Source organism: Scyliorhinus canicula, chromosome 14 (assembly GCF_902713615.1).
Source record: "Scyliorhinus canicula chromosome 14, sScyCan1.1, whole genome shotgun sequence".
Taxonomy (NCBI): domain Eukaryota; kingdom Metazoa; phylum Chordata; class Chondrichthyes; order Carcharhiniformes; family Scyliorhinidae; genus Scyliorhinus; species Scyliorhinus canicula.
Genome location: NC_052159.1, coordinates 80,110,449 through 80,120,886, shown reverse-complemented (window position 1 = coordinate 80,120,886; position 10,438 = coordinate 80,110,449). Strand labels below are relative to the sequence as shown.

Below are 10,438 nucleotides of genomic sequence, written 5' to 3'. Positions count from 1 at the left end.
AATCAGTTTCAGGGGTGTAGTAACTGAATGCTGGCAGTTCACCATCAGCACTCACCCCACCACAAAATCTGACCCAATGTTTCCACATCATTGCTGGCTTTCTTAAAACACAGGTTTTATTAGTCTGACCCGGTGTTGGACTGGGGTGAGCACAATAAGAAGTCATACAACACCAGTTTAAAGTCCAACAGGTTTGTTTTGAACCACTAGCTTTCGGAGCACAGCTCCTTCATCAGGTGAGTCACCAGATGAAGGAGCTGCCCTCCGAAAGCTAGTGATTCCAAACAAACCTGTTGGACTTTAACCTGGTGTTGTAAGATTAAATAAGTAGATTGCTCAAAAAAACGTTTGTAAACAAGGAACACAGATTTAAGGAGATTGGTGAAGCAGCCTTAAGTGAGATGAACGTTTTTCATATATAATTTATTGTGATCTGGGGCGGCATTCTCCCCTACCCGGCGTGACGGAGGGTCCCGGAGTAGGGGAGTGGCGCCAACCACTCAGGGGTCGCGCCTCCCCAAAGGGAGCAGTTGCCACCAGAAGACCGGCGCAAAAAACCGGCGCCCCCGGCAGCGGGGTTGGCCGAAAGGCTTTCGCCGGTCCGTGCATGCGCCGGCAGTGACGTCAGCGGCACCTGGCCGCTGACGTCACTGCCGGCGCATGCGCGATGTGGGGTTCTCTTCCGCTTCCGCCATGGCGGAGGCCGTGGCGGACGCGAAAGAAACTAGTGCAGACAGGGTACTGGCCCAGACTCTGAGGGGGGGCCCCGATCGCGGGCTAGGCCACCGTGGGGGCCCCCCTGGGGTTCGATCGCCCCCCGACCCCCCAGGACCCCGGGGGCCTGCTCGCGCCGCTGAACCCGCCGTTCCAGAGGTGGTTTAAATCTCGGCGGCGGGAGAGGCCTCCCAGCGGCGGGACTTCGGCCCATCCGGGCCGGAGAATCGCCGCAGGGGCCTCTCCGATCGGAGTGGCGAGATTCCTGCCCCCGCCACTTCCCGGGTGGTGGAGAATCTCTGCCACGGCAGGGGCAGGATTTTAGGCGCCCCCAGGCGATTCTCGCCCCTGGAATGCACTACCGCGAAAGTGTTGGAAGTAGACTCAATAATTCATTTCAAGGGGGAATTGGATAAATATTTGAAGGTTAGGACATTGCAGGGCTATGGGGAAGGAGCGGGTGTTGGGTAGGAGGTGGCAGTTTGGATAGATTTTTTTGAAAGAAATGAAGCAAGCACAATGGGATGATTGCCAACCTTTGTGATGTAATGTTCTATGATCCTGTAAGAAGGATCGGTGTTTCGTGCCTGTGCAAAAGACGCAATGGCAGATCATGAAGGACACCAAGGATGAGGAAAATCATACGATGATGTGTGACACATTCCAGTACGTATAGAGGTGGTGGTAGCATAGTGGCACTGTTACTGGACTAGCAAACCAGGGGCCCAGGCTCATAATCTTTTTTTATAATCTTTATAATCTTTCTCTTTATTCTCACAAGTAGGCTTGCACTAACACTGCAATGAAGTTAATGCTCTGGGGACATGGGTTTTGATCCCACCACGGCAGCTGGTGGAATTTAAATACAATTAATAAATCTAGAAGTAAAAGCTAGCCTCAGTAAAGGCCACCTTGAATCGCCGAATCTCATGAAAAACATCTGGCTCACCAGGGATAGCAATCAGCTGTCCGGCTGGTCAGGCCTCCATGTGACTCCAGAATCACAGCAATGTGGTTGACATTTAAATGTCGTCTGAAATGGTCTAGCAAGCCACTTTTGACATAATTTGCATTCAACTGTGTTCATTCGAATTCTATTGACATCATTTGTGCTCAAAATCAATCATCTCACTATCATTTGTTATCTTCTGCGCACAAAAGAATAATTTAGCCACCATTTGATATCCAAAGTAGGGATCAACTGATAGCATTGCCACCAACTGACATCAAATTAAATCACACAGTGCTCAAACATTTGCGATAAGAATGATTTAATTATCTTCAGTATTCAGAAGCATTCAACTGACACCAAAATAGGTCATAAAGTTTGTGAGGAAACGGAGTTGTTGCAATCATAACAAATTTTGGCTGATTTCACATATCATCTGACATTAACAATGCTGTCCCATGGATTTTTCTCAAAGTCCCAGATAGTGCAGTATGTTATGTATGCAGTCTGTAGATTTTATAACAGATCTTGTAGTTCACAGATCATGTAGCGGGAGTACAAACGTAGCTCTATTTTCTTCTTCCCAATTATTGTATGTATCCCCAAATACATATGTTCCTTATAATACCTCTTCCCATTCCACACAGAGGGAAAGGCATTGGAAATAAAATAGTTACGCACTTGCAGTTAATTCACAAGCTCATGTTCCATTTATTAGTATTGCATCACAATCAGTTTAGGTCAGTTAGAGTTTAAACCTCTTCTCAGCATTCTCACATGACAGAGCTAGCTCAACGGCTCTTCTCAGGTCTAATGTTGGTTCAGCCAACAATTTCCTCTGAGTTGCCACTTGTTGATCCCGCACACAAAACGATCCCTTAACACCTTGGAGAGGGATGGAGGAAACTTACAATGCAATGCAATCCTTCGGATGACAGGAAGTCTGTCATTGACTCTCCCAGTGTCTGCACAGCCATGGTTATACCGATACCATTGAATCACCAGAGATGGTTTGGGGTCATAATGGTTCGCCACAACTTCCACTACATCAAAGGACTTCAAGTACAGGGTTGCCGGGCAAGTGAGGCTTTTGATTAAGGCAAAAGTCAGGGTGCTTAGAGGTGGTCAGGAGGATAAACTTCCGTTGGTTTTCTCCATTGATGCCATTTGCCTGGAAGAAATACCGCATTCACTTGGCACATTGGGCCCAATTCTCCAAGCCTCCATCAAAGGCCTCTAATTTCCCGAAGAGCAGCATTTTCAAAACTCCTCCAATCTCGTATCTGCACGGCAATATTCCGATGTAGCTGGGACGTCCAGAATCACATAGGCTGTTTTTACCTCATCACCAGTATGAAGACCCAGGAGGCCCTTGCAGGTAAGTAAATGCGAGTTTATTACAGTCAGAGAAATTGGCCGATACGATAGGATACACACAATAAGTCCCCGACAGGACTACCAGAATGCCGGTCCCTATCCGGGCCAGCTTTTACATAGCACGGTGATGGGCCCCAGCGAGGAAGGCCTCCGCCTACTAGCGGTGAAGTTTGTATTCCATGAGTTCCATGGAGAGATCAATTAGGGTATCCCCGTGGACCTTGTGAGTGTTTTTACACCAACTATTTCCAGGACTGTCCGATAACCCAGGATTTGGTTCCACATCCCAGGGTCAGGCCTTCCTGGGATATATGTGTTTGGGACATATGCAGCAGGAACCGCCTCCCCCTTATTACATTTCTTGCAGCACCCCCCCCCCCCCCCCGCCCTCCACCACTGTCCTTCCCCACTGGTTTAATTATCGACTCACTGCTATGGATAAGAAAGTGGGCTTTAATTTTTTTTGCTGGGAGTTGCTTATCTTAAGTGAGGCTGTGGTGAGGAGTCCTGTTTTTTAAATATAAATTGAGAGAACCCAATTCATTTTTTCCAATTAAGGGGCAATTTAGTGTGGCCAATTCACCTACCCTGCACATCTTTGGATTGTGGGGGCAAAACCCACGCAAACAAGTGGAGAATGTGCAAACTCCACACAGACAGTGACCCAGAGCCAGGATCGAACCTGGGACCTCGGCGCCGTGAGGCTGCAGGGCTAACGCACTGCGCCACCATGCTGCCCTGTAGTGAGGAGTCCTGAACTCATGGATGAGACTACTGTCACAGCCCTGCGAACTGTCCCGGGCCTGATATTGTCGGCTCAGACACAACGCACACGATCCCCTCGGCACATGCTGAACAGCCCCGTGCTGATACCTGTACAGACACAAAGCTTGCAAAGTGAAGAAATCCTCAAAATGTATCTTGGGAAGGCCTTACACAGAATGCTGGATGAAAAGTCGATTTACGGGACAATCACAGAAAATCCAGGATGCTTTGCCACGCTGGGCTGTGGCTGAAGCCTTAGAGTGACCATCCATCCTGGATTTCCCTAATTATCCCTGCCATCCCAAGCTCTTGTGCGAGGGTTTCTCAGATAAATTGTTTTTTTCTGCATTTCTCCAGGCATCAGCTGGGAGGACTTGTTTAGGTATTCTCTTGTTGCTGCTCATGTATCTTTGGTGTCAGACCACAGTTGGCCAACAGAATTCCAAAAATGTCGGTTGTATTCATCTCATCTTTTAAAATTTTAACAGTTTTTTAGTTTAAAAGCTAGGGGAATTAGCCAGAGCTCTGGGGGAATAAGTGAATATATTTACAAAAATCCGAAGGAGAATGTGTCTGGACACAGATCAAACTCTGGTCAGTTGTTTGAAGTTTTAAGAACACGAGAGGGTGGGGAACGGAAAATCTTTCCAGGTGGAAAAAACAGGTGGTGTGTTTTTCAAAGAATTGTGGGTGGTTACATGTGTCCAGCGGTGACCCGATCCCCAGTCCAGGAGCACAGAGATGGAGGTGGTGGATGGAGCTCTGCCGAATATCATTATTCCAGAGCCAGGAAAGTCAGAGACTCTGAGGAATTCCCCCATCCCATTTGGTAGCGGGCAGGAGTGGAGAATCAAGTGGGAGCAGTTAAGGTCGGAAACCTGCCGTCATAAAATCATGCTGCAAATCTCCCACTGGCGGGTTAATGGCAGGTCACTCTCCCCACTGGCTGGTGGCATGAATGTCATTTGCATCTCATGAATGCTCATTAAAACAGCTGACTGCCAAAATCCCATCAGGCCTTTCAATTCAATATGACCTTACCCCAGTCTATACGATTGATAAAGAATGATGTGCAGAGACAATCCTCAATTCGCAAGATACCACGAGGTGAATGGAATTAAGCATTCCTGCCATAATGCTGCGCTGCTCCTGATGTTCTCTACACCACTCTTCTGGGGTAGACCGATTCCTGACCTCTATCTCCATGCTGAGCTGGTCTTTATGGACAGCACAATGCTGCTGGACGCATGGATCCTCCTGTGTCACTGACCCAAATCAGTACTGTGCCTGAGCTTAGGGAGTACATGGTCTCCTTCCCCCCAGTGTCACACACCAGTGTCTGGCTGATGTTCATCCTCCATGTGGGTGCCAGAGGGCCCTGGCATGACTCCTGCAAGAGATGGTGGATCCTGAGGAAGGGCTGTGACAGTAGTCTCATGCATGAGTTTAGGTCTCCTCAGTCGTACAACATGGCGCCGGCTCTGCGCGGACCCGGCCTGCCAGATAGTGCCCCTCTGTAAACCCCTTTGCACCCCCGGACTACCCCCCACCAGTCCCCCAGCCCCGCTGAAGACCCCCTGCCAGAAGAACAGACCCCCCCCCCCCCCCCCCCCCCCCCCCCCCCCGCCCCCCGACTGTGGAGGCGCTGGACACAATCCGCAGCCGCCTGGCCAGGTTCACGGATGTTGAGAGGACACGTGTCCCATGCTGTCGGGAAGTGGGCCCATCGGGTGGGGAGCATCAGTGGAGGGCCTCAGGTGACGTCCTGAGGCCGTCGCAATGGTGTGTATGCTGTTTGTGAAGGGGCGGAGCATCTGATAAATGGCAACGCCCCCCGATTTTGGGCGTCAAAACAGATACTCCAGCCAATCGCTGAACGCGATTTAGGCGTCGGCAATCGGAGAATCCCGCCGATTCACTCTAACGGGGAATGGTTCCACTACAAAGTGCAGCCAGAACAGCAGAACACAGCAATGAGAGGTGTGGTTTTATGATAAGGGTGTGAGGAAGACTGTGGTCCATGCTTCAGGCATGAGTCGGCTGTGAAGATGGACAGAGTCCAGCCACTGGTAGTAGTTCCAAGTTGGGGGCTGGGGAGAGGATGGGGATCGGTGGGAAGTCTTCCTCATCTGGGCAAAGTCGCAAAATCCAGTTGAGGGATGGTGTTGTATTTTATATTTTCCCCGCGTTTGTCTGTGATAAAGAAATTCAAACAGCAGTCATTAGGTAAGCAAAACTGAACTTTATTCACTAATTAGAACTGCTAGCAGAAATGGCAGAAACTTGGAGTCGGAAGGCAGTCAATTACAAACTGCGGAGTCCGTCCCAAGTCTGCGATATTACAGAAAAAGAAGGCGATTCTTATACATTATAGGATCAAGATAACATGAATACAACTTGGTCAGGAATTTGATCGAAAGTAAAACATAAGTAATAATCGTTACAATGGCATCACCTTGCTGACCTTTAGGGGACTGGGGTCTCATGTCATTATCTTGTCTTTGTTTTAAGAAAGGGAAGAATTTGTTTAGGAACAGGAAGAAATAGTTGTTTAGCTTGTTATGTATTGAGACTGCTCCTAAGTTCAAGCCTTATCTAGACTCTCAGAGTCACCCAGTTCTCAGGACATGCTGTCTATGTGTATTCTGGGCCGTAGGTTATATGAAAATCAGTTTAAATTCACTTGTACCAAGAAAACTTGACTACTTTTCCCATCATGCCATTATTTGCTTCACACAATACCGCAGTGGGTGGACAAATAGGAGGGGATGAGTGCTTCGGGGCTGAGTAGGTATTGGAGTGGGCATGCATGAAGACCTATCAGACCACGTTTTAAGCCTCTGAGTGCTTTTAATCGCACTCAATGTCAATGATGGCAACTGATGGCTAACTATCTGAAATCTCTTTCCATATAGATCTTTTGATGTCAAATGATTACTGATCACTTTTCAGCATGGTAAGTGCATTTGAATGCAAAATTTATGTCAAAGTTTTCCCATAGGTTTTTACTGCCATGTTGTCTCGAAGAAGTACAGTAACTTCCGTAAACCCCTTTGTCCCTTTCATTACTCATAAGTTGAATGATTCATCTGGGTCAGAAGAGCTGCAGCATTAAACAATGCCTGCCAAAAATCCCCAAAGTGGATGTCGACATCTGATTTGGGAGAATTTGCATTATTTGGAGATCCAATAATATTGCAACAGTTTTTTTTAACACTAAAACAGAATTTCTTTTTTTTTGCAGGTAATTCAATGTTCATTTGCAAAATGTACAAACAATATTGGGAGAAAGACCAATTGATGTTACAAAGAGGAGGATCTGGATGAGATCAGTAGCTATTCCAGTGTCGTTGTTCAGGATGAGATTCAGAGCCTGTTGCGCTGAGGGTTCATTCGGGTGCTAGATAGCCACAACTGACAATTAAACCTTTCCAGGGGATCCATCAGGTGAGCGTCAAGCTTCTTGAGAATGTTGACAAGCCCATTGCATGGTCATGGAGATGGTCATTGGTGAAGGATGTTGAGTCCATGGCCTAGACATTTGCCACATTAAGGAAATCATGAACAAGTTGGCATGATATGCATCCAAGCAAGTCCAAGTAATAACAGTCTGGCTCCTCCATACACTTTTCAATGAAGGAGCAAGGCTTTGCAAATTAAATAAGTCAGAATATCATCTTGAAAGTCAAACTAGAAGGTTGGATATATCTCCTCGTTCTTCCCATTCAGATGCAGAAGCAAGCACACCAGGTTGGCCAGGATTCACTGCTGGAATAACTGAACCACCCAAACTTGGTCAAGATCCCTAATATTTTGAAAGCTTCTGCCTGAACTAGCTCACTCCCTGTCCCAAAGAATTGCTGAGGTCTGGTGGGGGTTGGATTTAAATAAGGTTGGATTGTTTTGGCTGGTGCCTGAGTGATGTTTCTTTTGTAAGCAAGACAGCAGCACAAATCTTCATACATCTGAGTTCTCTTTATTCCCCAACAGGTTCACCATTGTATCTGTTATACTCCAAGACTGTCGCTTCACTCCAATATTGAGCTGAGCCTGTTGGTGAACAAAATCACACAGATTACAGTGAGCATTAACTGTCATTACACTGCCCAACAGGACAATACCCTTGTTAAATGTAACCCAACATCTCACACCATCCTCCATTTCTCACCAGCTCTTCACAAATATCTCTAATTAAGCTGATCAAACAATGCCTTTAGTGACCGTACACAATTTTCATTCAGAGACCTACTTGTATGTGTCTCAAACTCAGTTGTAAAACCTCTTTGTTTTGATGAATCAAGAGAGAAATTAATATAACTGATGAAAGATACAAGTAGGCCTTTGAATATCAGTAGGAACAATGTATTCACCACTTCTGCCATCCTGGCCTTAGTTATAATTTCATTTAGCCCAGAGATGGTAGCCAGGGAAGCATTGGTTCAATGTACAATCCTACTGCTGGGGCAGATTTTCCTATGAAATGAGAACACGAGGGGAGGGATTCTCCGACCCCCCGCCAGGCCGGAGAATTGCCCAGGGCGGCGTGAATCCTGCCCTGCCGCCCCAACGCTGGCTTCCGGATTCTCCGGCGCCGGTTTTTGGGCGGGGCGGGAATCACATGGCGACGGCCAGGGGCAGTTGGCAGTGCCCCCCCCACCCCCAGCAATCCTCCACTCCACGATGGCCAGAGTGGTTGCCTGTTTTCGGCCAGTCCCGCCAGCATAACTCAAACAAGGTCCTTACCGGTGGGACCTGGCTCTGCGGGCGGCCCGCGGAGTCCGGGGGGGGGGGGGGGGGGGGGGGGGCGTGGTGCAGGGGGATCTGGCCCCGGGATGGGCCCCCACGATGGCCTGGTCCGCGATCGGGGCCCACTGATCCTGCGGGCAAGCCTGTGCCGTGGGAGGTACTCTTTCCTTCTGTGTCATGTCAGCCGCTGTAACGGTCCGCCATGGCGTTCCCGCGCATGCGCCAACTCGCGCCGGCCGGCGGAGGCCCTCCAGCGCCGGCTGGCACGGCGCAACCCCTGCCGGCTGGCATAGCGCCAACCCCGCCGGTGCTGACCTAGCCCCTGAAGGTGAGGAGGATTCCGCACCTTACAGGCACCCGATGCCAGAGTGGTTGGCGCCACTCTTTGTCGCCAGTACGGCCCACCCGCCGGATTCTGGAGAATCCCGTCCGAGATGTTTTATGTACTCAGTGCATCGTTTACATTCTCAGCCACTGCTCTTCACATATGTCTGATAAATTCACCCCCAGGGACGTGACAGATGAGCAGGTGGGACACAACTGCTGATGAATTTTGTTGGGTCAAAATTGTTAAACCTCACTGAGCTCACCATTTAATCTCCTGGTAAGGAATCAACTCCAAATGAACTCCCAACACGTCAATGATCTCTGAGGCCTGGGTTTTGAATTCCCATCCTCATCTTTTAAAGATGGTTTCTGAGAGAGGAGCTGCTACACAGGTGCAGTTGCAGCTTTATCTGTTAAGCTGTGGACCACCATGCGCATTGAGTCCTCCAGTTCATCATGAGGCAGGCACAGGGAAATCAGTTCTGTGATTTACTCTTTTGGAATTGAACTTGCACATGAGAGCTCACGGTTTTTTGTTGAAGTGTCTTCAGAACTCCTATACACTCTTCTTACTGTTCCAGACAATCATATGATAATTGGATGGATAGAATTGTTTACAAATGTGCAAGACGGCCCCTCAAACTGAAAGTGGACAGTCCACACAGCCCAGCATCAATCCTCTGAACAACATCCCCATGATGTTTACAGACTCCCTGTGCTCAAACTCAATGGAGTTGATTAAACTTTCAGCAGCTCTAACATGGTACATAGAGCTGCCTGTTCCTCAGTGTCTTCACTTGAAATGATCTCCTCTGAAACATCCCAGTGCAAACGGATTATAGGAAGGGGATAAACCAACGATCATTATCAAGGAAATTAAGGGTAGTAGTAAACTGAAAGAAAAAATATACAATGTGGAAAAGATTAGTGGTAAATCAGAGGATTGGGAACATTTTAAAAACCAACAAAATATGACCAAAAAATTAGAAACACGCGGAAGTTAAACTATGAAGGTTAAATAACAAGTAATATAAAAATGTACAGTTACACATCTTTAAATATATATATGCTTTGACAAAGAGTCATCGGACTCGAAATGTTAGCTCTTTTCTCTCCCTACAGTTGCTGCCTGACCTGCTGAGATTTTCCAGCATTTTTTCTTTTGTTTCAGATTCCAGCGTCTGCAGTAATTTGCTTTTATTTAAATATATATAAATGGAAATAGTGGCCAAATCAAACATAGGCGCCTTAGAGATTGAGACTGGGGAAATAATAATGGGAAACCAGGAAATGGCAAAGGAGTTAACTAAAGACTTTGCATCAGTCTTCACGGTGAAAGTCACAAATGACATTCCAGAAATACTAAATAATCAAGGGGCAAAATTGAAGGGGTGGGGGAATAAAGACAACAGATAGGGAAATGAATAGGGCTAAAGACCAATAGGTCCCCTGGACCTGTTGGGTTGCATTCTACGATATGACAGGAAGTAGCTACAGAGATAGTGGCTGCACTGGTAGTAATCTTCCAAGAATTCTTAAATTCTGGAAAAGTTCAGGAGG

At 47.5% G+C, this 10,438-nt stretch overlaps 1 long non-coding RNA gene across 4 annotated transcripts in view; it reads left to right on the top strand.

The window, feature by feature from the left end:
- The first annotated feature begins 1,298 nt into the window (after positions 1 to 1,298).
- The window catches only part of LOC119977892, a 131,044-nt gene continuing 121,904 nt past the window's right edge, over positions 1,299 to 10,438 (top strand). For 2 of the 4 annotated variants that reach the window (XR_005463310.1, XR_005463309.1), the window contains exons 1-3: positions 1,299 to 1,380; positions 6,721 to 6,761; positions 7,050 to 7,252. This is a non-coding gene — a long non-coding RNA (uncharacterized LOC119977892). Of the gene's footprint in view, positions 1,381 to 2,078; positions 3,042 to 4,314; positions 4,400 to 6,720; positions 6,762 to 7,049; positions 7,253 to 10,438 lie in introns of those variants that run through there. The other 2 variants (XR_005463311.1, XR_005463312.1) reach the window with 2 other exon arrangements.